This window comes from Oncorhynchus keta, chromosome 27 (assembly GCF_023373465.1).
Source record: "Oncorhynchus keta strain PuntledgeMale-10-30-2019 chromosome 27, Oket_V2, whole genome shotgun sequence".
NCBI lineage: Eukaryota > Metazoa > Chordata > Actinopteri > Salmoniformes > Salmonidae > Oncorhynchus > Oncorhynchus keta.
The window spans coordinates 23,601,736-23,625,765 of record NC_068447.1 but is presented as its reverse complement, the minus strand read 5'-3'; the positions used below and the strand labels follow the sequence as shown (position 1 = coordinate 23,625,765).

General features: G+C 42.1%; 1 pseudogene; it reads right to left on the bottom strand.

The window, feature by feature from the left end:
* LOC118360282 (nuclear pore membrane glycoprotein 210-like) overlaps window positions 1-16,242 on the bottom strand; it is a 37,892-nt pseudogene extending 21,650 nt beyond the window's left edge.
* Between the last annotated feature and the right edge of the window lie 7,788 nt (window positions 16,243-24,030).

Sequence of the window (24,030 nt, the reverse complement as noted above, 5' to 3'; positions counted from 1 at the left end):
CCCACTGTATCTAATCATTAATCCCTACATACACACACCATTCATGGTACACACCATTGCATGTCATTACATTAAAATGAACCAGTGGTTCCCCAACTTTTCACACAGTCCCTCTTCCATCATCGGGGAACATCCCACGCACATTTATTTTTTGCCATTTAAAAACTAAATTCCTGCAATTCTACACATTTTGTCATGGGGCGAATATACAGTGGGGCAAAAAAGTATTTAGTCAGCCACCAATTGTGCAAATTCTCCCACTTAAAAAGATGAGAGAGGCCTGTAATTTTCATCATATGTACACTTCAATTATGACAGACAAAATGAGGGAAAAAAATCCAGAAAATCACATTGTATGATTTTTAATGAATTTATTTGCAAATTATGGTGGAAAATAAGTATTTGGTTTCTCAATACTTTGTTATATACCCTTTGTTGGCAATGACAGAGGTCAAACGTTTTCTGTAAGTCTTCACAAGGTTTTCACACTATTGCTGGTATTTTGGCCCATTCCTCCATGCAGATCTCCTCCAGAGCAGTGATGTTTTGGGGCTGTTGCTGGGCAACATGGACTTTCAACTCCCTCCAAAGATGTTCTATGGGGTTGAGATCTGGAGACTGGCTAGGCCACTCCAGGACCTTGAAATGCTTCTTATGAAGCCACTCCTTCGTTGCCCAGGCGGTGTGTTTGGGATCATTGTCATGCTGAAAGACCCAGCCACGTTTCATCTTCAATGCCCTTGCTGATAGAAGGAGGTTTTCACTCAAAATCTCACGATATATGATCAGTCGTCCTGGTCCCTTTGCAGAAAAACAGCCCCAAAGCATGATGTTTCCACCCCCATGCTTCACAGTAGGTATGGTGTTCTTTGGACGCAACTAAGCATTCTTTGTCCTCCAAACACAACAAGTTGAGTTTTTACCAAAAAGTTATTATTTGGTTTCATCAGACCATATGACATTCTCCCAATCTTCTTCTGGATCATCCAAATGCTCTCTAGCAAACTTCAGACGGGCCTGGACATGTACTGGCTTAAGCAGGGGGACACGTCTGGCACTGCAGGATTTGAGTCTCTGGCGGGGTAGTGTGTTACTGATGGTAGGTTTTGTTACCTTGGTCCCAGCTCTCTGCAGGTCATTCACTAGGTCCCCCCGTGTGGTTCTGGGATTTTTGCTCACCGTACTTGTGTTCATTTTGACCCCACTGGGTGAGATCTTGCGTGGAGCCCCAGATCGAGGGAGATTATTAGTGGTCTTGTATGTCTTCCATTTCCTAATAATTGCTCCCACCGTTGATTTCTTCAAACCAAGCTGCTTACCTATTGCAGATTCAGTCTTCCCAGCCTGGTGCAGGTCTACCATTTTGTTTCTGGTGTCCTTTGACAGCTCTTTGGTCTTGGAGTGTGACTGTTTGAGGTTGTGGACAGGTGTCTTTTATACTGATAACAAGTTCAAACAGGTGCCATTAATACAGGTAACGAGTGGAGGACAGAGGAGCCTCTTAAAGATAAAGTTACAGCTCTGTGAGAGCCAGAAATCTTGCTTGTTTATAGGTGACCAAATACTTATTTTCCACCATAATTTGCAAATAAATTCATTAAATATCATACAATGTGATTTTCTGGATTTTCTCATTTTGTCTGTCATAGTTGAAGTGTACCTATGATGAATATTACAGGCCTCTCTCATCTTTTTAAGTGGGAGAACTTGCACAATTGGTGGCTGACTAAATACTTTTTTGCCCCACTGTATATATTTTAAGTTTTAAAAGCTAACTTCCTACAATTTGACACATTTTGACATGAGTGACTCAAAATTATAACAAAATCAATGGGCTAAAAAACCTAGCTTAAAAACATTTGCTGACATGGACTACTTGATCGGAACATTTCTTATAAATAGCTCTCCAAGCAAGGTCTGCCATGACCAGAGGAAACCTGCTGATGCAATTTATTTTATTTTATATTTGTTTTAGTTGCTGCTAATTACCAACTAATGTTATAGCAGTGTAGAGGAGTCTCAGACCTAAACTAATCCAGATCATATGAAGTGTTTGTTGTCTTAAAAAGGACACTTGTGATAAAGCAGCACTTTGATGTGTCCCAGCTGCAGGGCGTTAACAGTGGAGGTGCTGTGGTCCAGACTAGCCACAGCAAGGTCAGTGTTGCCATCAGCACCAGCCACACTGTCCTGGAGGTGCAGCTCATATTGATCACAGGGCATGGAGAACTCTGGAACACATTACCCTGGGTCAGCGCTTCATGATTTGTCTTCATTAACTATTTCCTACATAGATGGGATGGACAGTATACACCCTGAACTGTGATATGAATACCATCTAAATCATTCTTGATACTACATTACTGTATCCAATGACACAATTCAATACTTTTCTAGACACCCTTTTTTGTGACTATTGTCGTTACATCATTGGATTTGTAATTGCATAGAATGATATGCTTGACTGTATAGTGTAAGTTCAGACCCACCTGTGATCTTTCCCTGTCTGTTCTTCTGGACCTTGTATTGGATGGATGTGCCCACCAGCAGGTAGACATCACATGCAGGGCTCAGCAGGATGTTCTCCAGGATCAGCAGTTTCACCTCTGCTGCACCTACATTCTTTGTGAAGGTTAGATGTCATATTTAAAGCACGGCGTACGAACGGCACATGCCATTTGCTACATCGAGAAACCAGACCAACTCCGTTGCAGTATGATTCGCACGCCATCAATAGCTACCAACCCTCAAAGGCACGCCTATAATTAAATGTTTCATCTAAACTCTAGATCACATTTACTCCACACACAGAAACGCATACAAAGCTCTCCCTCCATTTGAAAAATATGACCATAACTTAATCTTCCTGATTCTTGCTTACAAGCAAAAACTATAACAGGAAAAACCAGTGACACGCTCAATTCGGAAGTGGTCCAATGAAGCGAATGCTAAGCTACACAACTGTTTTACTAGCACAGACTGGAATATGTTCTGGGATTCATCCAATGGCATTAAGCAGTTCACCCCATCAGTTACCGGCTTCAGGCAACATCCGGACTAAGCTAAAGGCTGGAGCTGCCACTTTCAAGGAGCGGGACACTAATCTGGACGCTGATAAGAAAGCCGGTGTGAGTAAGACCTTTAAACAGGTTAAAATTCACAAGGCCACAGGGCCAGATGGATCGCCAGGACGCGTACTTGGAGCATGCGCTGACCAGCTAGCAAGACCCCTTTGTCCACATTTTGTTACGTTACAGCCTTATTCTAAAATGGAGTCAAGAATGAGAATTTAAAAAAGTAATAATAATCTACACACAATACCCCATAATGACAAAGCAAAAAGAAGTTTGTAGAAATCTTTGCAAATTTAGGAAAAAAATCTAATTAAATATCATCTTTACTAAAGAACCTTTGGCAGCAATTACAGCCTCGAGTCTTCTTGGATATGACGCAACAAGCTAGGCACATTTGTATTTGGGGAGTTTCTCCAATTATTTTCTGCAGATCTTCTCATGCTCAGGTTGGAGGGGAGCTGCACAGCTTTTTTCAGGTCTCTCTAGAGATGTCCAAGTCCGGGCTCTAGCTGGCCCACTCAAAGACATTCAGAGACCTGAATCCCATCCTGCGTTGTCTTAGCTGTGTACTGAGGGTCGTTGTCCTGTTGGAAGGTTAACCTTTGCCCCAGTCTGAGGTCCTGAGTGCTCTGGAGCAGGTTTTCATCAAGGATCTCTGTACTTTGCTCTGTTCATCTTTCCCTCGATCCTCACTACTCTCCCAGTCCCTGCCTCTGAAAACATCCCCACATCATTATGCTGCCACCACCATGCTTCACTGTAGGAATGGTGCCAGGTTTCCTCCAGACGTTACGCTTGGCATTCAGGCCAAAGAGTTCAATCTTGGTTTCATCAAACCAGAGAATCTTGTTTCGCATGGTCTGAGAGTCCTTTAGGTGCCTTTGGCAAACTCCAAGTGGGTTGTCATGTGCATTTTACTGAGGAGTGGCTTCTGTCTGGCCACTCTACCATAAAGGCCTAATTGGTGGAGTGCTGCAAAGATGGTTGTCGTTCTGGAAGGCTCTCCCATCTCCACAGAGGATCTCTGGAGCTCTGTCAGAGTGACCATCAGGTTTTTGGTCACATCCCTGACTAAGGCCCTTCTCCCCCGATTGCTCAGTTTGGCCGGGCGGCAAGCTCTAGGAAGAGTCTTGGTGGTTCCAAACATCTTTCATTTAAGAATGATGGCCACTGTGTTCTTGGGGACCCTCAATGCTGCAGAAATCTTTTGGTACCCTTCCGCAGATCTGTGCCTCGACATAATCCTGTCTCAGAGCTCTATGGACAATTCCTTCGACCTCATGGCTTGGTTTTTGTTCTGACATGCACAGTCAACTATGGTACCTTATATAGATGTGTGTGCCTTTCCAAATCATGTCCAAGCAATTGAATTTACCACAGGTGGACTGCAATCAAAATGTAGAAACATCTCAAGGGTGATCATTGGAAACAGGTCTCATAAAGGATCTGAATAGTTATGTAAATGAGCTCTTTCAAATGAGTGTTTTGTTTAGTTTTTTGCAAAATGATCTAAAAAACTTTTTTCGCTTTGTCATTATGGGGTATTGTGTGTAGATTGAGGACAATGTTTTAATTTAATACATTTTAGAATAAGGCTGTAACATAACAAATTGTGGAAGAAGTTTAGGGGTCTGAATACTTTCCGAATGCACTGTTTATCTAGATTTTTTAAAACATTCTAAATAAGCTTTGTTGCACAGTTACACTGCAGCTTCATATATTGGCTGCCAGTTGAGGACTTGTGAGGTGTCTGTTCCTCAAACTAGACCCTCTACTGTACTTGTCCTCTTGCTCAGTTGTGCCTCCCACTCTATTCTGGTTAGAGACAGTTTGCGCTATTCTGTGAAGAGAGTAGTACACATTGTTGTACGAGAGCTTCAGTTTCTTGGCAATTTCTCAGATGGAATAGCCTTCATTTTTCAGAACAAGAATAGACTGACGAGATTCAGAAGAAAGTTATTTGTTTCTGGCCATGTTGAGCCTGTAATCAAACCCACAAATGCTGATGCTCCAGATACTCAACTAGTCTAAAAGGCCAGTTTTATTGCTTCTTTAATCAAAACAACAGTTTTCAGCTGTGCTAACATACTTGCAAAAGGGTTTTCTAATGATCAATTAGCCTTTACAATAATCAACTTTCATGAGCTAACACAACGTGCCATTGGAACACAGGAGTGATGGTTGCTGATAATGGGCATCTGTACGCCTATGTAGATATTCCATAACAAATCAGCAGTTTCCAGCTACAATAGTCATTTACAACATTAATGTCTGCACTGTATTTCTGATCAATTTGATGTTATTTTAATGAACAACAAATTTGATTTTCTTTCAAAAACAAGGGCATTTCTAAGTGATGCTAAACTTTTGAACGGTAGTGTATATGTATAGTACACAGCTACCTCAATTACCTCGTACTGTATATAGCCATGTCATTTTTACTCGTTAGTTACTGTGTATTTATTCCTCGTGTCACTATTTCTATTTTATCTAATCTTTACCTCTGCATTGTTGGAAATTGACCCATAAGTAAGCATTTCACCTTTACTCCAGACCTGTTGTCTACAAAGCATGTGACAAATACAATTTGATTTAGTCAACTTTGAAATCATATTTTGCATCATTACATTTACATTTCAGTCATTTAGCAGACACTTAACCTTAATTACTACTGTAAGTTGCTCCGGATAAGTGCCTTGATCAAGAGGACGTTGGCAGATTATTTTCACCTCGTCGGTTCGGGCTTTCGAACCAGCAACCTTTCAGTTACTGGCCCAACACTCTTAACAGCTAGGCTACCTATAATTGACTGTACTACAACATCGCACAGTGGTACTGTCATCTCTGACTAATATTAGTTCCCTCTTTTGACCCTGGAGTTTTTTTCACTTTCAGGCGGGTGACCCCATAGCAAACCTGGCGACGGTCCAGATGGCTAGACTAACTATACTAGCTGTGACATCACAGTAACGCAAGTCAGCCTGTTATTTATAGCCGTCTATACCCCTGGAGGGCTGCTGTCTGCCAGCCACGAGTTGAGATGATCGAAGGAAACTATTTTAAAAAGGAGCTAAAGTTCTTCTACTCCTCTGATGTTCCTGTCCCTCGCTCCTAAAAATACATCTGATTGCGGTCCTTGAGCCAGTATTTGATTCTTAGCTATAGTATGATAATCCATCTCCATAGACTACTTCAAAAACAAGGTAAGAAATTTAGGAAATTATTAAATGGAATACCTTATACAGAGATTCTTGTATTTTGGCCTTGAGCTTAGCCCGTTTTCAGTCCTGACAGCAAGATGAGATCTGCCTGTTTCCCTACTCTCTCCATCTCAGAGATGTAACCAGAGGGGGTGTAAGTAGACTCAGAGAATTGAAGAAACCCTGAGGGAAGGAAAATGCTAAACAAGCCTATTATTGACAGTGACAAACTGACATCTTACAATTAAAGTAATATGTTGAACTTGTGATAAAATAATCTGAGGTCTATCATATGCTATCCTGGCACAAGGCAAATCATATACAAATGTATTCAAATAACCTGATAAATCACAGGTTAGATTGAATTTGTATTGGACTGCCATCCTTAAACCAGTTCTTGTTATAATTACATTGTTGACTAGCTACTTTAACGGTCACTCCCTACAGGCTTTTCTCCAGGGTTGAGTGCACGGCAACGTGGAGGAACTCACCGTAATGAGTTGTAGGAGTCAGGGAATCCATCCACGTCTGCATCTTTCACTATGGTCCAATCAAACACCAAGCTCGCCAGAGCACTGAAGGTGTTTCCTGCACAATCAACAATTTGGGGGTTAGAGACATGGCTTAATACATGTGCCCATTGCTTGGGATTAGATTTAACGTACATAAAAATGTAGATGGCCCAATTTAATTTAACTAAAAATATATATTACATGTGACATGCAAAACATTGTCTTGTGAATTTGATGTGAAGTGTTGAAAGGACAACCATTTACACTCGTAGGAATTGGCCTATATGGATTGGGCTAAATTGAAATGTTTCTTACAGAAGAAATATGAAAAGCATATGCACAACAATGGTAGCCATTGAAGGGAAACCGTTTGGATATGGTGAAATGATTAGACCAATTAGGTGAGGACAACAGTTCACCTGACAAGAAAGAATCCAAACACTATACTGTTGAATTCATGTGCATTTTACATTTACTGTACTGTTCGCAGCATTTGGTGATAATGAAAATACTGGAAAATGTGGGGTAGGTGCAACATAAGATAAAATAAATGACAAAGTGTGCAGTAAAGTCCTTTAAATGCACTTATGACTCCAAGAAGAGTATTCAACAGCTTTCATGAGCTCTCCTAGCTGTGTCGTTGCGGAACTAAACCAAGCACAATTGTAATTATTTTGTTTGGAACACAACCCTGCATCCCCAACATCACACAATTACTGTTGTTGTTTACGCATATAAAGGATAAATCACTGTGGACAAGACTGAAAATAGAGCACACTAGTTTGACAAGTCCCTAAAGGTTGCAGTCACATAAGCCCAAACAAAACCAAAGCCCAGCAATCCTCTCAACACGATATCTTAGCTATTCTATTTGACAGATCTGAGCGTAGTACACATCAATGCCAAAACAAACACCAAAATGCAATGCGCCTTTGGGGATGTCATCAAAGAGAATCAGGTTGTGGCGCCAGCTCATGTAAAAGAGTGTCTGTGCCTGGCCATAATGAAACCAGTGAGACAGAACAAACAGGGACATTAACTTCTGCCTCACGACATCACAATCATCACTACTGGAAAAGTCGTTAAAACCTTCTAGTGCACACAACAATGTGGATCTCTCTGCGCATTATACTGAAGCAGGTAGCACTTTCAGTTGTTCTTATGTCTCTGTAGAAACACTGCAATTACTCTCGTAACATTTTATTAACATGTTGATACATAGCAATTGAGTAATTATATTGTCAAAAAAATACACAAGTGGAATCAGGAATTTATGATACAATGTTGATTCAATGTTATGAGTAATTAGTGTTACTACATAGGTAGTTGTTATGATGACAGCACATGCCGATGTAAAAGATCTTTGTTGACCAAAAGAGAACCAATGACACAAACTGTCAAGTAAAACATAAGAGTGTATCCTTGAACACTCACCTTCAGAGTCCAGTGCGTAGATCTTCAGTTCCAGTGGTGAGTCCTCCAGGTGCAGCTCTCTGGTGGTGGACACTATCTGGATCTCACTGATTATGTCCACGATGACATCACAGCACAGCACCTGTCCCGTTACTGAGGAGAGGGGAAACGAGTCACATACACAGGTACTGTATCAACATTTGAGACATCTACAGAACCAGAAGTGTATATTAAAGTCAGGAATCATCGCACTGCCCTATCAGCAGAGGGAGCACACCCCCATCCACATCCACAGGGCTGCAGTGGAGAAGGTGAAAAGCTTCAAGTTCCTCAGCGTCACTGACAAACTGAAATGGTCTACCCACACAGGGGATGCTGTAGAAATTTGGCTTGGCCACTAAGACCCTCAAACGTTTACAGATGCACAATTGAGAGCATCCTGTAGGGCTGTATCACCGCCTGCTACGGCAACTGCACCACCCACAACCGTAGGGCTCTCCAGAGGGTGGTGCGGTCAGCCCAACGCATCACAGGGAGCACACTGCCTGCCCATCAGGACACCCGGTGTCACAGGAAGGCCGAAAAGATCAAGGACCTCAGCCACGGCCTGTTCACCCGCTATCGTCCAGGAGAGGTCAGTGCAGGTGCATCACAGCTGGGAGCGAGAGATTGAAAAACAGACTGAAAAACAGGCCATCACTAGCCGGCCTCCACCCAGTCACTAGCCGGCTACCATCCGGTTACGCATCCCTGCACCTTAGAGGCTGCTACCCTATGTACAGTTGAAGTCAGAAGTTTACATACAGCTTAGCCAAATACATTTAAACTCAACTCCTGACATTTAATCCGAGTAAAAGGTCCCTCCCTGTCTTAGGTCAGTTAGGATCACCACTGTATTTTAAGAATGTGAAATGTGTTTCGTAGCATTGCCTTTAAATTGTTTAACTTGGGTCAAACGTTTTGAGTAGCCTTCCACAAGCTTCCCACAATAAGTTGGGTGAATGTTGTCCCATTCCTCCTGACAAAGCTGGTGAAACTGAGTCAGGTTTGTAGGCCTCCTTGATCGCACACACTTTTTCAGTTTGGCTTTGTGATGGCCACTCCAATACCTTCGTTGTCCTTAAGCCATTTTGCAACAACTTTGGATGTATGCTTGGGGTCATTGTCCATTTGGAAGACCCATCCCAACAAGCTTTAACTTCCTGACTGATGTCTTGAGATGTTGCTTCAATATATCCACATAATTTTACCTCCTCATGATGCCATCTATTTAGCACAAAGCACCCCCACAACATGATGCTGTCACCCCCATGCTTCACGGTTGGGATGGTGTTCTTCAGTTTGCAAGCCTCCCCATTTTCCCTCCAAACATAACATTATGGCCAAACAATCCTATTTTTTGTCATCAGACCAGAGGACATTTCTCCAAAAAGTATGATCTTTGTCCCCATGCGCAGTTGCAAACCGTAGTCTGGCTTTTTTAAGGCGGTTTTGGAGCAGTGGCTTCTTCCATGCTGAGCGGCCTTTCAGGTTATGTCGCTATAGGACTTATTTTACTGTGGATATAGATACTTTTGTACCTGTATCTGCCAGCATCTTCACAAGGCCCTTTGCTGTTGTTCTGAGATTGATTTGCACTTTTCTCACCAAAGTACGTTAATCTCTAGGAGACAGAACACGTCTCCTTCCTGAGTGGTATGACGGCTGAGTGGTCCCATGGTGTTAATACTTGCATACTATTATTTGTACAGATGAACGTGGTACCTTCAGGCGTTTGGAAATTGCTCCCAAGGATGAACCAACTTGTGGAGGTCTACAATGTTTTAACTGAGGTCTGTGCTGATTTCTTTTGATTTTCACATGATGTCAAGCAAAGAGGCACTGAGTTTGAAGGTAGGCCTAGAAATACATCCACAGGTACACCTCCAATTGACTCAGATCTTCTAAATGAGCCTATCAGAAGCTTCTAAAGCCATGACATTTTATTTTATTTTAAAGGCACAGTCAATTTAGTGTATGTAAACTTCAGACCCAATGGAATTTTGATACAGTGAATTATAAGTGAAATAATCTGTCTGTAAACAATAGTTGGAAAAATGACTTGTGTCATGCACAAAGTAGATGTCCTAACCGACTTGTCAAAACTATAGTTTTTTAACAAGAAATTTGTGGAGTGGTTGAAAAACGAGTTTTAATGACTCCAACCTAAGTGTATGTAAACTTCTGACTTCAGCTGTAAATAGACATGAAAAACTAGTCACGTTAATAATGTTTAAATAATGTTTTACCAATTTCATATGTATATACTGTATTCTAGTCAAGGCCATCCAATTCAACCTGTGCTGTACATACAGTGCCTTGCAAAAGTATTCATCCCCCTTTGTCACGACTTCCGCCGAAGTTGGCTCCCCTGCCTGTTCAGGCGGTGCTCGGCGGTCGTCGTCACCGTCCTACTAGCCACTACCGATCCCTTTTTCGTTTGCCTGTTGGTTTTGTCTTATTAGTTTCACCTGTGTGTATTTTAGTTTAATTAGCGTCCTTATATATAGTAGGTTGTCCCGCCCTTGTTTTGTGCGGGATTGTTTTTGTTACTCTGTTGTATGGTGGTTTTCGTGTGGTTATTCTCCTGACTATTTTGGTCCTGTGTTTGGGCTGGTCAATTGTATGTGCCCTGTGTGTTGGCGTGACCGTTTTTGTGCACCGGAGAATAAATTGACAATCTACTGAACCCTGCTCTCTGCGCCTGATTCCACCCACCACTCCTAGTAAATCGTGACACCCTTGGCGTTATTCTTATTTTGTTTCATTACAACCTGTAGTTTAAATGGATTTTTATTTGGATTTCATGTAATAGACATACATAAAATAGTTCATATTGGTGAAGTGAAAAAAATTACTTGTTTCAAAAAAGTATACAAAATTTAAAAAACTGAGAATTGGTGCGTGCATATGTATTCACCCCTTTGCTATGAAGCCCCTAAATAAGATCTGGTGCAACCAATTACCTTCAGAAGTCACATCATTAGATAAATAAAGTCCACCTGTGTGCAATCTAAGTGTCACATGATCAGTCAACTTCCATTGACCGAAGCATAACAAGTCCTTATCATTAAGAGTTTAGAGAATCTATACAGCTCTTATCTCAACCATCATGAACTAGTTGATGAGCAAGTAGTAGCACATCACCCTTTCATGTTAGCCTCATATCATGCTGCTTCAAAAAGGCCACAAAGGCTATTTGACCAAAAGCTTACCCACAATAAACTGACATTTGCATTGACACCAAGTAAGCAGATGTTCTTTCTTCATCCAAGCAGGTACTCTACTCCAGTGGTTCCCAACTTTTTTGTTGTTGCTCTGCACAGAATTCCCCTCATGTGAATTTTACCAGTAAGTCTGTGGTTTCATGAGTCTTCAAGTATCCCCTGTGGATAGGCCAAGTACCCCCAGGGGTCCTACTACACCTGGTTAGAAACCCCTGGTCTACCCACCGACATCCTCAGCCAGTATGATGCTGGTGAGTCTGGAGGAATGTGTGGAGCAGGCCTGGAGAACAGCTCTCTGGGAATACTGTCTGCTGAGGTCAGTCTCTACAGCCTCGATGCTGGCCACCTCTGGTCTGGTGGAAGACCCGGAGGTACGAAAGGTACTGTATTCAGACACTCTGGGGACAAAATAAGTTAATAGATAAATACTTATATTTATTCAAAACAAACGCATTTTGCGTCATCTGGTTGCTTTCTGTCCTCTTCAGCAAAACCTGGTGAGCATAAATCGGTCTAATAAATCAGATTTTGCCCAAGGACATGTTGGAAGCTGTTATCTAATGACAGGAAAGAATATGATTGATTAGGCACAGATTCTAAAATGAAAGGCATAAAGTTGATTGAGTATTTATAAACTTGTACCATCAGCTCTTGTACCGTCAGCTTTAAGTCACTCAAATTTTACACAAATAAACATTAGACATGGAAAAAAGTATAGAATTGAAAGAAAATGAGCTTTAACCCGCAAAATGTCCTCTGCACCACATAGGCAAAATGTGTAGAATTGCAGGAAATAAGCTTTAAACCTGCAAACTTCTCTCACCAAACAAGTGGTACAGTGCTTGTGCCCATAAAAATAGAAGTGGTGTTCTCCGATGTAGGAAGGGGGGCCTGAGTGAAAAGGTTTGGGAACCCCTGCTCTAGCGGATACCGGACAGGTTATAGCGTTAATAGAGAACTTCACTTTCCATGAACAAAATCTTTCTGATTTCAGATTTACATGACTATACGCCACAGTGTAACAGTTCATGTTGCAACGCGTCCCACACGACCTATGAGTAAGATATGAAAGACGATACCTGCGTGGACCAAGCAATACAGCTGTCTGTTTCCTAGCGATAATCTTTTTTTTTTTTTTACAGATATTCACTTACCATCTGTAACAGCCTTCAGTTGCTTCCAATGTGAAGTTTATTCTGGTGCTTCGGGCAAGTGGTAAAAACACTTTGGGGATATTCAACTTTGACGAGGCACTTGTGGTGTGATATTAACAAAAACACTGATAGCGTATTCAGCCTAAAAATCGCGATTTCCGACAGCCAGATAGATTGCTATTCCTGCTATTATCAATATAAAAAAAATACAAAATAAAATATGTTAGAGGTTATAGCCAACTAGCCTACAGTGCAATAATTGAATATTTATATTCAATTATCCTAACGTTTCCGACACAGTGATCAACACCGGGTAACCTAATGGTTACAATGAACTAACATGACTACTGAAACCATTTCTTTCGTCAAACATTCGAACCATTGATAGTTACCTTAGTTTCAATTTCTGACAATAACGGAGAGCGGCAGCCACATAACTTTGATACTTTCGCCGGTTCCTACAAGTGTACGCCTTCAATTCAAATACCCTTCAAATCTCTTGGATAGAATATACAGCAGACCTTATCCTACTATCTAAGTTTAGGATAAAAAGTAATTTCAACAAAAATGATATAGAAATACCCGCCATTACAAATAATTAGAACTGCAGCGTGCATGCTGGCTGGGTGTCAGTTGACGTCATTTACAAAGTAAAGTAGTGGATGTGATGCGAGGATGACGCTTTGTTAAAGATGCAGTAGTGCTCAGCTTTTAGCCCACCAGCAACATGCAGCGACCTACAGTATGTATCATTACCACCACAACTGACACATACTTAATATATTTTGTAATTTCCTACTCCCTATATATAGCCATGTTATTTTCACTCGTTCTTTTAATTCGTTATTCACTGTGTATTTATTCCTCGTGTCTCAATTGTTTTAGTACATGTTTTATTATTTACCTTATCTTTAACTCAGCATTGTTGGAAATTGACCTGTAAGTAAGCATTGTCCTGTTAGTCTACACCTGTAAACCAGGAAGCAAGTGTCAAATAAAATTGGATTTGACTATATAGCTGAGCCACCTATTGAGGGAGAGCTCAATCAGTTTGATCATCAGGTGAATTATGGATGTGTGTTATAACATCAGGGCTATTATGTACAGGTGTGACTGGGATGGGTTACCATATCCCTAGTGAAGCCAATCTCAAGATATTCAACTACTGGTAGTCTGATACATAGAGTTCTACTGATACAAGCAATTATAGTGTGGTTTCAAAACACAGATTGTACTCATGTCTGTTTCTCTTTGACCCCAGACTTCTGAGGATCAGCGTACAGCATTAGTTAGTGAGTAGTGAATCATTCATTGTGAATGTTGTTCATGAGGTCCGCAGGTCTAAACGACTTTCAGTAACCCAATTCTTCCTCTAACTACCAGCCTCTCTGCCTCTATTTCTCACCAGTCACCACCAGCAGAGTTAAGTACATGCATGTCCTATGGATCACCCATTTATATTAATTAGTGCCAATCTAAAAGATGGCGTTAGTTGACACTGAAATGGGAACATAATATAGCTGGCCCCAACCACGTACGACTAGACAAGTTAAGTAAATTAGCTGGGAGCAAGAGAGGACGGCTCATAATAATAATAATACCTAAGACAAACTGTTTCGGCTGGGAAGCATGCAGAGGCCTTTAAGAGGTCTGTGTTTGATCTTCTTGAAGTATTTGCTCCAGTGGTGGCTGGTGGCACCTTAATTGGGGTGGCAGGGTAGCCTACTGGTTAGAGCGTTGGACTAGTAACCGGTAAAAGGTTGCAAGTTCAAATCCCCGAGCTGACGAGGTACAAATCTGTTGTTCTACCCCTGAACAGGCAGTTAACCCACTGTTCCTAGGCTGCAATTGAAAATAAGAATTTGTTCTTAACTGACTTGCCTAGTTAAATAAAGGTACATTTAAAAAACAAGGACTAAAATAGCACTTTTCAAGGACCCAAAATGGACCGAATAAAGAGAGGGGCGGGCTCAAGGAAGGTGTTTGGGGAGGTTTTAGATACGAACCCGGTTTAGGATAAGGGGCAGATTGGGTTCAGAATACAAACCTGATTTAAGGTGGCCTGCTGGGGTGGAACAGAGTGGGCATGTGGATTGGTAGGGGAGAAGAAGGTCTGACAGGTAGGGGCCAGCTTTGTAGGTCAGAAGGAGGATCTTGTAATCAATGCGTTGGAAGACAGGTAGCCAGTGGAGTTCACGGAGGACAGGGGTGATGTGTGGGTGAGGAGTCGAACTGTAGAGTTTTGATCCATTTGGAGCTTGAGTTGATGATGGAGAGGACGGGAGAGGGAAGGCAGGACGGGAGAGGGAAGAGAATGGACTGGAGACCGTTCCAGCCATTACTATGAGCCCATACTCCACAATTAAGGTGCCACCAGCCACCACTGGAGCAAATACTTCAGGAAGATCAAACACAGACCTCATGAAGGCGTCCGCATGCTTCCCAGCCGAAACAGTTCAGAAGAGTTTGTGCATATATCACGATGACATTTTGTGACGTTTTTTGTTCGTTTTGGACTTCGGTAAGGTTTTTTTTGGCTGTTCGGCCACTAAACATTTGTAAAATAGCTTAAAGTCTGGGTAGGATGGGTGGGAGGTAACACAATAGGTATGTCTGCTAGAATACAAGGAGAGTGTAGTCTTTTGACCTTTTATTGAAACAGGTTTGTTGGTCTTTTGTAGGCTTCAAATGATGAGAAATGTCACCGCTGATGAATGAGGGTTTGTCTAGGAACAAACAGAGGAAACAATCACTTAACATCAAGGTATAAAGGTTAAACCAGCACTATTAAGTCAGGAGGTAACGAGAAACAATAGAAAAGGATAACTTTGACTTGGCTGCCACACTGCATTCATACGTTAATCATTGTCAATGAACGCAGCTCTGCGGTTACCTGTTGGTTTGCCTCATCAGCCTGCCTCTCTCGCACCGGACACTTCCAGTCTCCAGCAACATGGGCACCCCTACAGTTGACACACACAACTTTTCCCACCGAAACTACACAATCCTCTGTCCCATGCCCTACTGCACACTTTCTACATCTTGGAATCTCCCTCCAAACACACTTCTGTGACATGACCATAAACGTGGCACCAAAAACACAGCAGTAGATTCGGCACAAAAGCTCTAACAGGATAACTGATATATCCTAACATTACTTTGTTGGGTAAAGACTGATACAGCACTTAAAAGGACAGACTGTGACACCTCTGTTTCACCACACTCCCCACCTGGCCTGTGTCACACCAAACGATGGGAGTCACAAACACCAGGAATCGTTCATTTCAATTGCTCGACCTTCACACTTAACGCAACCTGAGAAATCACTCCTCTCAATGGTGCCTTATTCCTAAGAGCAAGGTAAGAAACAGATCTTGACCGAGTTGCGTGGCATGGAAACAAACATCACAAGTCCACTTCAGGTTACCTTCGGGTTACCTTCCATGTCCATCGATGCAAGGCTCGTGCTTTGAGCTCCTCGCAACACCTTCCACCTCACTTAAATCTCCCTCATTCACTTCCATTTCCCCTCCAGAGCTCGGTCTGGTGGACATCTCACTCTGTTTGTACTTGATCCCAGTCTTCTTCGACACACCATCTCCACTTTTAATCGCAATCTTCATCAAATTAAGATTACGTCTCTTCTTCAATTCTCTTCTTCCTCTTCCATTCCTCCTCCGAAATCCATCTTTCCTTGTTACTGTCCCAATATTCCTCTTCTTCCAGATTTGCTAGCGGCCCTGTGGCATGCCGACTTAACTCCATCTCCCTAGTCAGTCAGCTGACCGTCCATCAATTCCGGGACAGGGTTCCGGTCTGGAAGCATGCTTTTGACTGCACCTACAGTATTGACCCTTGGCACTCACATCTGTAACCATTAAGTGCTTTGAAAGGCTGGTCATGGCTCACATCAATACCATCATCTAAGAAACCCTAGACCCACTCCAATTTGCATACCGCCCCAACAGATCCACAGATGATGCAATCTCTAATGCACTCCACACTGCCCTTTGCCACCTGGACAAAAGGACAGCCTATAGGGAGGAGGTCAGATACCTGGCCTTGTGGTGCCAGGACAACAACCTCTCTCTCAACGTGATCAAGACAAAGGAGATGATTGTGGACTACAGGAAAAAGAGGACCGAGCACGCCCCCATTCTCATCGACGGGGCTGCAGTGCAGCAGGGTGAGAGCTTCAAGTTCCTTGGTGTCCACATCACCAACAAACTAACATGGTCCAAGCACACCTTGACAGTTGTGAAGAGAGCACGACAAAACCTATTCCCCCTCAGGAGAATGAAAAGATTTGGCATGGGTCCTCAGATCCTCAAAAGGTTCTACAGATGCACCATCGAAGGAATCCTGACTGGCTACATCACTGCCTGGTATGGCAACTGCTCGGCCTCCGACTGCAAGGCACTACAGAGGGTAGTGCGAATGGCCCAGTACATCACTGGGGCCAAGATTCCTGACATCCAGGACCTCTAGACCAGGCGGTTTCAGAGGAAGGTCCTGCAAATTGTCAAAGACTCCAGCCACCCTAGTCAAAGACTGTTCTCTCTGCTACCACACGGCAAGCGGTAATGGAGCGCCAAGACTAGGTCCAAGAGGCTTCTAAACACCTTCTACACCCAAGCCATAAGACTCCTGAACATCTAGTCAAATGTTTACCCATACTATTCACATTGCCCCCCTCCTCCCCTCTCCACACCACTGCCACTCTCTGTTGTTATCTATACATAGTCACTTTAATTAACTCTACCTACATGTACATACTACCTCAACTAACCGGTGGCCCTGCACATTGACTCTGTATCGGCACCCCCTGTATGTATTGTTATTTTATTAGTGCTCCTCTTTAATTACGTGTTACTTTTATCGCTAATTCTTATCCGTATTTTTTAAAACTGTGCTGTCGGTTAGGGGCTGGAAAATAAGCATTTCACTGTAAGGTCTACTACACCTGTTGTATTCAGCATTTCACTGCCTGTTGTATCCGGCCAAGAAAGATAATTCCCATTGATGGCCCCATAGGGAAGTCAAATTTGATCTTCTTAGATCCTCTACTAAGAAATGTGTCCACACTGTTAATAATGCAACATGACAAGGCGATCTGATAAACACAGTACAAAAATGTCCTTTTGCACAGTCCTTGAACTATCTGAATTAACTTTTGGCTCTGCATGGTCATTATTATAGGATAAAGGTCATGTAAAAAGTCATTATTTTCCTTTCATTACTAGGCAAAGGTGAAGTAAATGTTTCAAGTCAAAGTACCTTGTGTACCATTGGATGCTGCTGAGGGGTATAATAATGGAATTAAACACAATTAAAATAGCTGTCAGTGACATCTAGGGGTGGAAACGTGTGCACTGCATGCAGTTGGACACCACCTGGTGAGATACATGGCAAGGTTAGGGATAGTTGCTTACACAACAGTGGAGGCTGCTGAGGGGAGGACGGCTCATAATAATGGCTTGAATGGAGTCAGTTTATTTTTTAATTTATCCTTTATTTAACTAGGCAAGTCAGTCAAGAACAAATTCTTATTTACAATGACAGCCGACCCTGACCAAATCCTTACCCAGACAAAAGGGGGATACCTAGTCAGTTGTACAACTGAAATGTTCTTCCACATGGCCCTCTGAATCAGAGAGGTGCAGGGGGCTGCCATAATCAACATCCACATTGGCACCCAGGGAACAGAACCAGGGTCTGTAGTGATGGCTCTAGCACCAAGATGCAGTGCCTTAGAACACTGCATCACTCAGGAGCACAGGAATGATGTGTTTCCATGTGGTTGATGCCATTCCATTAACTCCATTCCAGCCATTATTATGAGCCGTCCTCCCCTCAGCAGCATCCACTGTTGTGTAGACTATTATCACTAACCTTGCCATGTATTTACCAGGTGCTGTATTCAACTACATGCAGTGCAACCCTTACCACCCCTAGATGTCACTGACAGCTATTTTAATTGTGTTCTTCAGAGCCTCCAAATGTGCAGGAATGGGTCATTCAGCACTCTCTGGGAGTAACATTTTTATGTCGATATACTATCTAGAGATACACCATTATATTATAAACTATTTTGTCTGAAGTTGGGTGCTTTGAAACATTGTTGTTCTTCTATTCCATTCAATTAAATTCTATTCTATTCAATTCTATTCTATATATCTAATAGATAGTTCATTTCCACAGCCCCTAAAGGAGAAAATACTAATTCTCAGGAGAAAAACAGACTCACTAATCATGGGGAACATTCATCTGTATGGCAGCAGTAATTATGTGTTTGTTTACTTATTTATATTTTACTAGAGGGTTGCAATTAAGGGATCTAATTTTTTATGCAAATCTGGCCAAGGGCTATACATCGGAGGAGAGGCAAGAGATTAGCAATTCTAGGGATAAAAAATGTATTTGTCACATGCTTCGTAAACAACAGGTGTAGACTAACAGTGAATTGCTTACTTATTGACCCTTCCCAACAATGCAGAGAGAAAGAAAGAGAAATAATAGAAACAATACTAACGATACTAAACGATAAGCAGTGGTGGATAATGCAATGCGGTACGGTCCAAAACAGAGACATGATCACAGTGTCTAATTGCCACCTGTGCCAAAGAGGGAGACAAGAATTTGCACAGCACGTGCTCTCTCCAAGGAATATCAGTCACATGACAAGACACTGGAAGAGATGATGGTACAATTCAAATGAGGGGACTGTATCTTATCCCATCAATTAATCCTTGAGTACGACAGTGGATGAAAACAGAACTGGTTTAGTAAAATGACATCATGTTAGACACTGTCTGACAATGAGCCAGATGTTACCTCAATACACCAAGATGAGACCATTGTTCTTGTCTTTAACCTTAATCACAAGGTCACAATACTACATGTGTTCATTGTATGTGAACTCATTTGTTGGCATTGCAGCTTATGACTTCATGAGTTAACGCTCATGGACTGATACCAGATTTTTATCATACAGTCTGAATTCCTCTCTATATGTCTCCTCTGATTCCACAGTGTATCCTCTTTCTCTTTCATCCTGTAACCACAACGTTCAACCCAGATTGTGTGCTGGTTTCTTGGACACTGACAGATGCACAGCGTGATTAACAGCAACAGTTGACTTGATGTGTTTTACATAATGCCGTGCCGTGCCAGAGATGACATATTGCATTAGTCAGAGAACATTAACAATGAGATCACATCGCTGACTGCTGGCATCGTTGCGTTCCAGTCAAAATGGTTGGTGAGATTGCAATCCTCCAGTCCAATACATGCTTAAAGGGGCCATCTGCAGTTCGGACTTAATCAAAGTGTAACCCCGCCACTGATTTGGTAAACAGCTGAGGCATGGGGCTGGAGAAATCTAACCACTCTCAAACTCATAGAGCTATGGATACAAGGACTGACTAAGATATAACATTTTTAGTTTTAACTATGTTTTGAGGCTATACAGTGTTTACTGTAAACAATTTACAACACAGTTGTGGTACTGTATCCTTGGGCACATAACTTTGATCATGACCAGACTTTATTGCTTCTAAATATTTGTATATTCTGACTGAAAAGGGAAAACATATTGGTGTTGGAATGGGTTTGAATGGTCTCTAGACAGCATGGCAAGATTTGATAGAGGTATGGTGACACCTTAGAAGATGGTGAAACGTCTTTTACTTGTTTGACTTAGCATCTTTTTGAAGATGTAATTCCGAGGGGTGTGTGTGGGCAGTGTTGGTGCAGAGGTCTGGTACAGTGTGATGTAACGTCTTAGCAACAGGAAAACAATATCTAAAAGTCATGCAGTGTATCTGTAAGCAATTCCTCAGCGGGACTGCCCCTCACGTCTAGACAACAATAGAGCTGAGCACCAGACTGACCTCATGAAAAAACTCATAGGGCCTGTGATGTGGGGCTGGTTCTTTGCCTTGGAGAGATTGGCCTGTGATGTGGGGCTGGTTCTTTGCCTTGGAGAGATTGGCCTGTGATGTGGGGCTGGTTCTTTGCCTTGGAGAGATTGGCCTGTGATCTCCTCAGTCCCATTCTGCTTGGCAGTGTTTGCAACCAAGCTGCCATGAACAAGATCCAAGGACAAAAAAAGGGTGAGGTCTCAAATGGCAGGAGAAAAAAACACTAAAACCTTTTTAGCAATGAGTTTCCTGTGTTTTTGATCATGTTTTCGGAGGGGAATTGGGGGTATAACTTCAACAAATGGCATGGTTCCTAGTTTCTGAAAATATATGTAGGCTGGTTTTAAAATGTAAGAGGTTGTCTGTCACAGAGGCAAATGTGGATTTGGTTGGGAGCACTGTGATTGAAATAATATATTTTGGACAAATATTTGGATTTGTTTAAATTACATGCACCGCAGAAATCAAATGTTCTCTAATACAGCCTCAAACTACAGGCCACCCACCCCCATACTGGACCTTCTGATACTGTAACTACATGATTATTTAGCTCCTTCTGGCATTTGTAGCTGGAGTGCCTATAGGACTGTGTCAGTCCATGAGAGAAAATATCAACCGGGCACTGTGGAGAGTGTTAGTCTAGGGAGGGCAGGTGTCCTAGTGATTAGAGCTTTGGGATAGTAATGGAAAAGGTGCCCGTTTGAATCCCTGAGCTTACATGTGAACACTCTGTTGTTCTGCACTTGAGCAAAGCAGTTCAAACCCCTGGGTGCCCAATATGGCAGCCACCTGCACCTCTCCTCTTCAGAGGGGTTGGGTTAAAAGCGAGAGTCAAGTTTTGGTTGGATCTTGTGTGCAATTGATGATTAAAAGAAATGCGTCCCCCATAACAACAGCTGCCTTGCACTTCTTGTAACAGGTAGTCTATATTTTGGAGAAGTATTTTGATTTGTTTCAATTACATGCACCGCAGAAATCAAATGTTCTCTAATACAGCCTCAAACCAAAGGCCACCTTCTTGGTGTTAACAGGTAGTTGTCATTGGTTACCATGCTCTGTTTACTTTCAGAAGGAGCTCCCAGGTTATGAGAAGTCGGAATAAACTGGAGGGCTTTAGATTGGTCGCAACCCCCCCCCCCCAAAAAAAGCTTTAGATTGGTTGCAAAAACGAATAGTTTTATGGAGTCTCGTTTTGGTGTCATCTCACTGTGAGGCACAATAAAGAGTGTGCTGTAGGTTGACCTCATTAAAGGTGTTAAAATGCTGTGAAATCAGGTGTTGCCTCAGGGAGACATTATATGTGTTCCAAGAAAAGCTAAACAAGGTAAAGAGGTGGGACAATAACTTTTTATAGCTACTGTTTACAGGCCTCCTGGGCCATATACAGCGTTTCTCACTGAGTTCCCTGAATTCCTATCAGACCTTGTAGTCATTGCAGATAATATTCTAATCTTTGGTTACTTTAATATTCACATGGAAAAGTCCACAGACCCACTCCAAAAGGCTTTTGGAGCCATCATCGACTCAGTGGGTTTTGTCCAACATGTCTCTGGACCCACTCACTGTCACAGTCATACGCTGGACCTAGTTTTGTCCCATGGAATAAATGTTGTGGATCTTAATGTTTTTCCTCATAATCCTGGACTATCGGACCACCATTTTATTACGTTTGCAATTGCAACAAATAATCTGCTCAGACCCCAACCAAGGAACATCAAAAGTCGTGCTATAAATTCACAGACAACACAAAGATTCCTTGATGCCCTTCCATACTCCCTCTGCCTACCCAAGGACGCCAGAGGACAAAAATCCGTTAACCACCTAACTGAGGATCTCAATTTAACCTTGCGCAATACCCTAGATGCAGTTGCACCTCTAAAAACTAAAAAAATGTCTCATAAGAAACTAGCTCCCTGGTACACAGAAAATACCCGAGCTCTGAAGCAAGCTTCCAGAAAATTGGAACGTAAATGGCGCCACACCAAACTGGAAGTCTTCCGACTAGCTTGGAAGGACGGTACCGTGCAGTACCGAAGAGCCCTTACTGCTGCTCGATCGTCCTATTTTTCTAACTTAATTGAGGAAAATAAGAACAATCCGAAATTCCTTTTTGATACTGTGGCAAAGCTAACTAAAAAGCAGCATTCCCCAAGAGAGGATGACTTTCACTTTAGCAGTGATAAATTCATGAACTTCTTTGAGGAAAAGATTATGATTATTAGAAAGCAAATTACGGACTCCTCTTTAAACCTGCGTATTCCTCCAAACCTCAGTTGTCCTGAGTCTGCACAACTCTGCCAGGACCTAGGATCAAGAGAGACGCTCAAGTGTTTTAGTACTATATCTCTTGACACGATGATGAAAATAATCATGGCCTCTAAACCTTCAAGCTGTATACTGGACCCTATTCCAACTAAACTACTGAAAGAGCTGCTTCCTGTGCTTGGCCCTCCTATGTTGAACATAATAAACGGCTCTCTATCCACTGGATGTGTACCAAACTCACTAAAAGTGGCAGTAATAAAGCCTCTCTTGAAAAAGCCAAACCTTGACCCAGAAAATATAAAAAACTATCGGCCTATATCGAATCTTCCATTCCTCTCAAAGATTTTAGAGAAGGCTGTTGCGCAGCAACTCACTGCCTTCCTGAAGACAAACAATGTATACGAAATGCTTCAGTCTGGTTTTAGACCCCATCATAGCACTGAGACGGCACTTGTGAAGGTGGTAAATGACATTTTAATGGCATCGGACCGAGGCTCTGCATCTGTCCTCGTGCTCCTAGACCTTAGTGCTGCTTTTGATACCATCGATCACCACATTCTTTTGGAGAGATTGGAAACCCAAATTGGTCTACACGGACATGTTCTGGCCTGGTTTAGGTCTTATCTGTCAGAAAGATATCAGTTTGTCTCTGTGAATGGTTTGTCCTCTGACAAATCAACTGTAAATTTCGGTGTTCCTCAAGGTTCTGTTTTAGGACCACTATTGTTTTCACTATATATTTTACCTCTTGGGGATGTTATTCGAAAACATAATGTAAACTTTCACTGCTATGCGGATGACACACAGCTGTACATTTCAATGAAACATGGTGAAGCCCCAAAATTGCCCTCGCTAGAAGCATGTGTTTCAGACATAAGGAAGTGGATGGCTGCAAACTTTCTACTATTAAACTCGGACAAAACAGAGATGCTTGTTCTAGGTCCCAAGAAACAAAGAGATCTTCTGTTGAATCTGACAATTAATCTTAATGGTTGTACAGTCGTCTCAAATAAAACTGTGAAGGACCTCGGCGTTACTCTGGACCCTGATCTCTCTTATGAAAGAACATATCAAGACCATTTCGAGGACAGCTTTTTTCCATCTACGTAACATTGCAAAAATCAGAAACTTTCTGTCCAAAAATGATGCAGAAAAATTAATCCATGCTTTTGTCACTTCTAGGTTAGACTACTGCAATGCTCTATTTTCCGGCTACCCGGATAA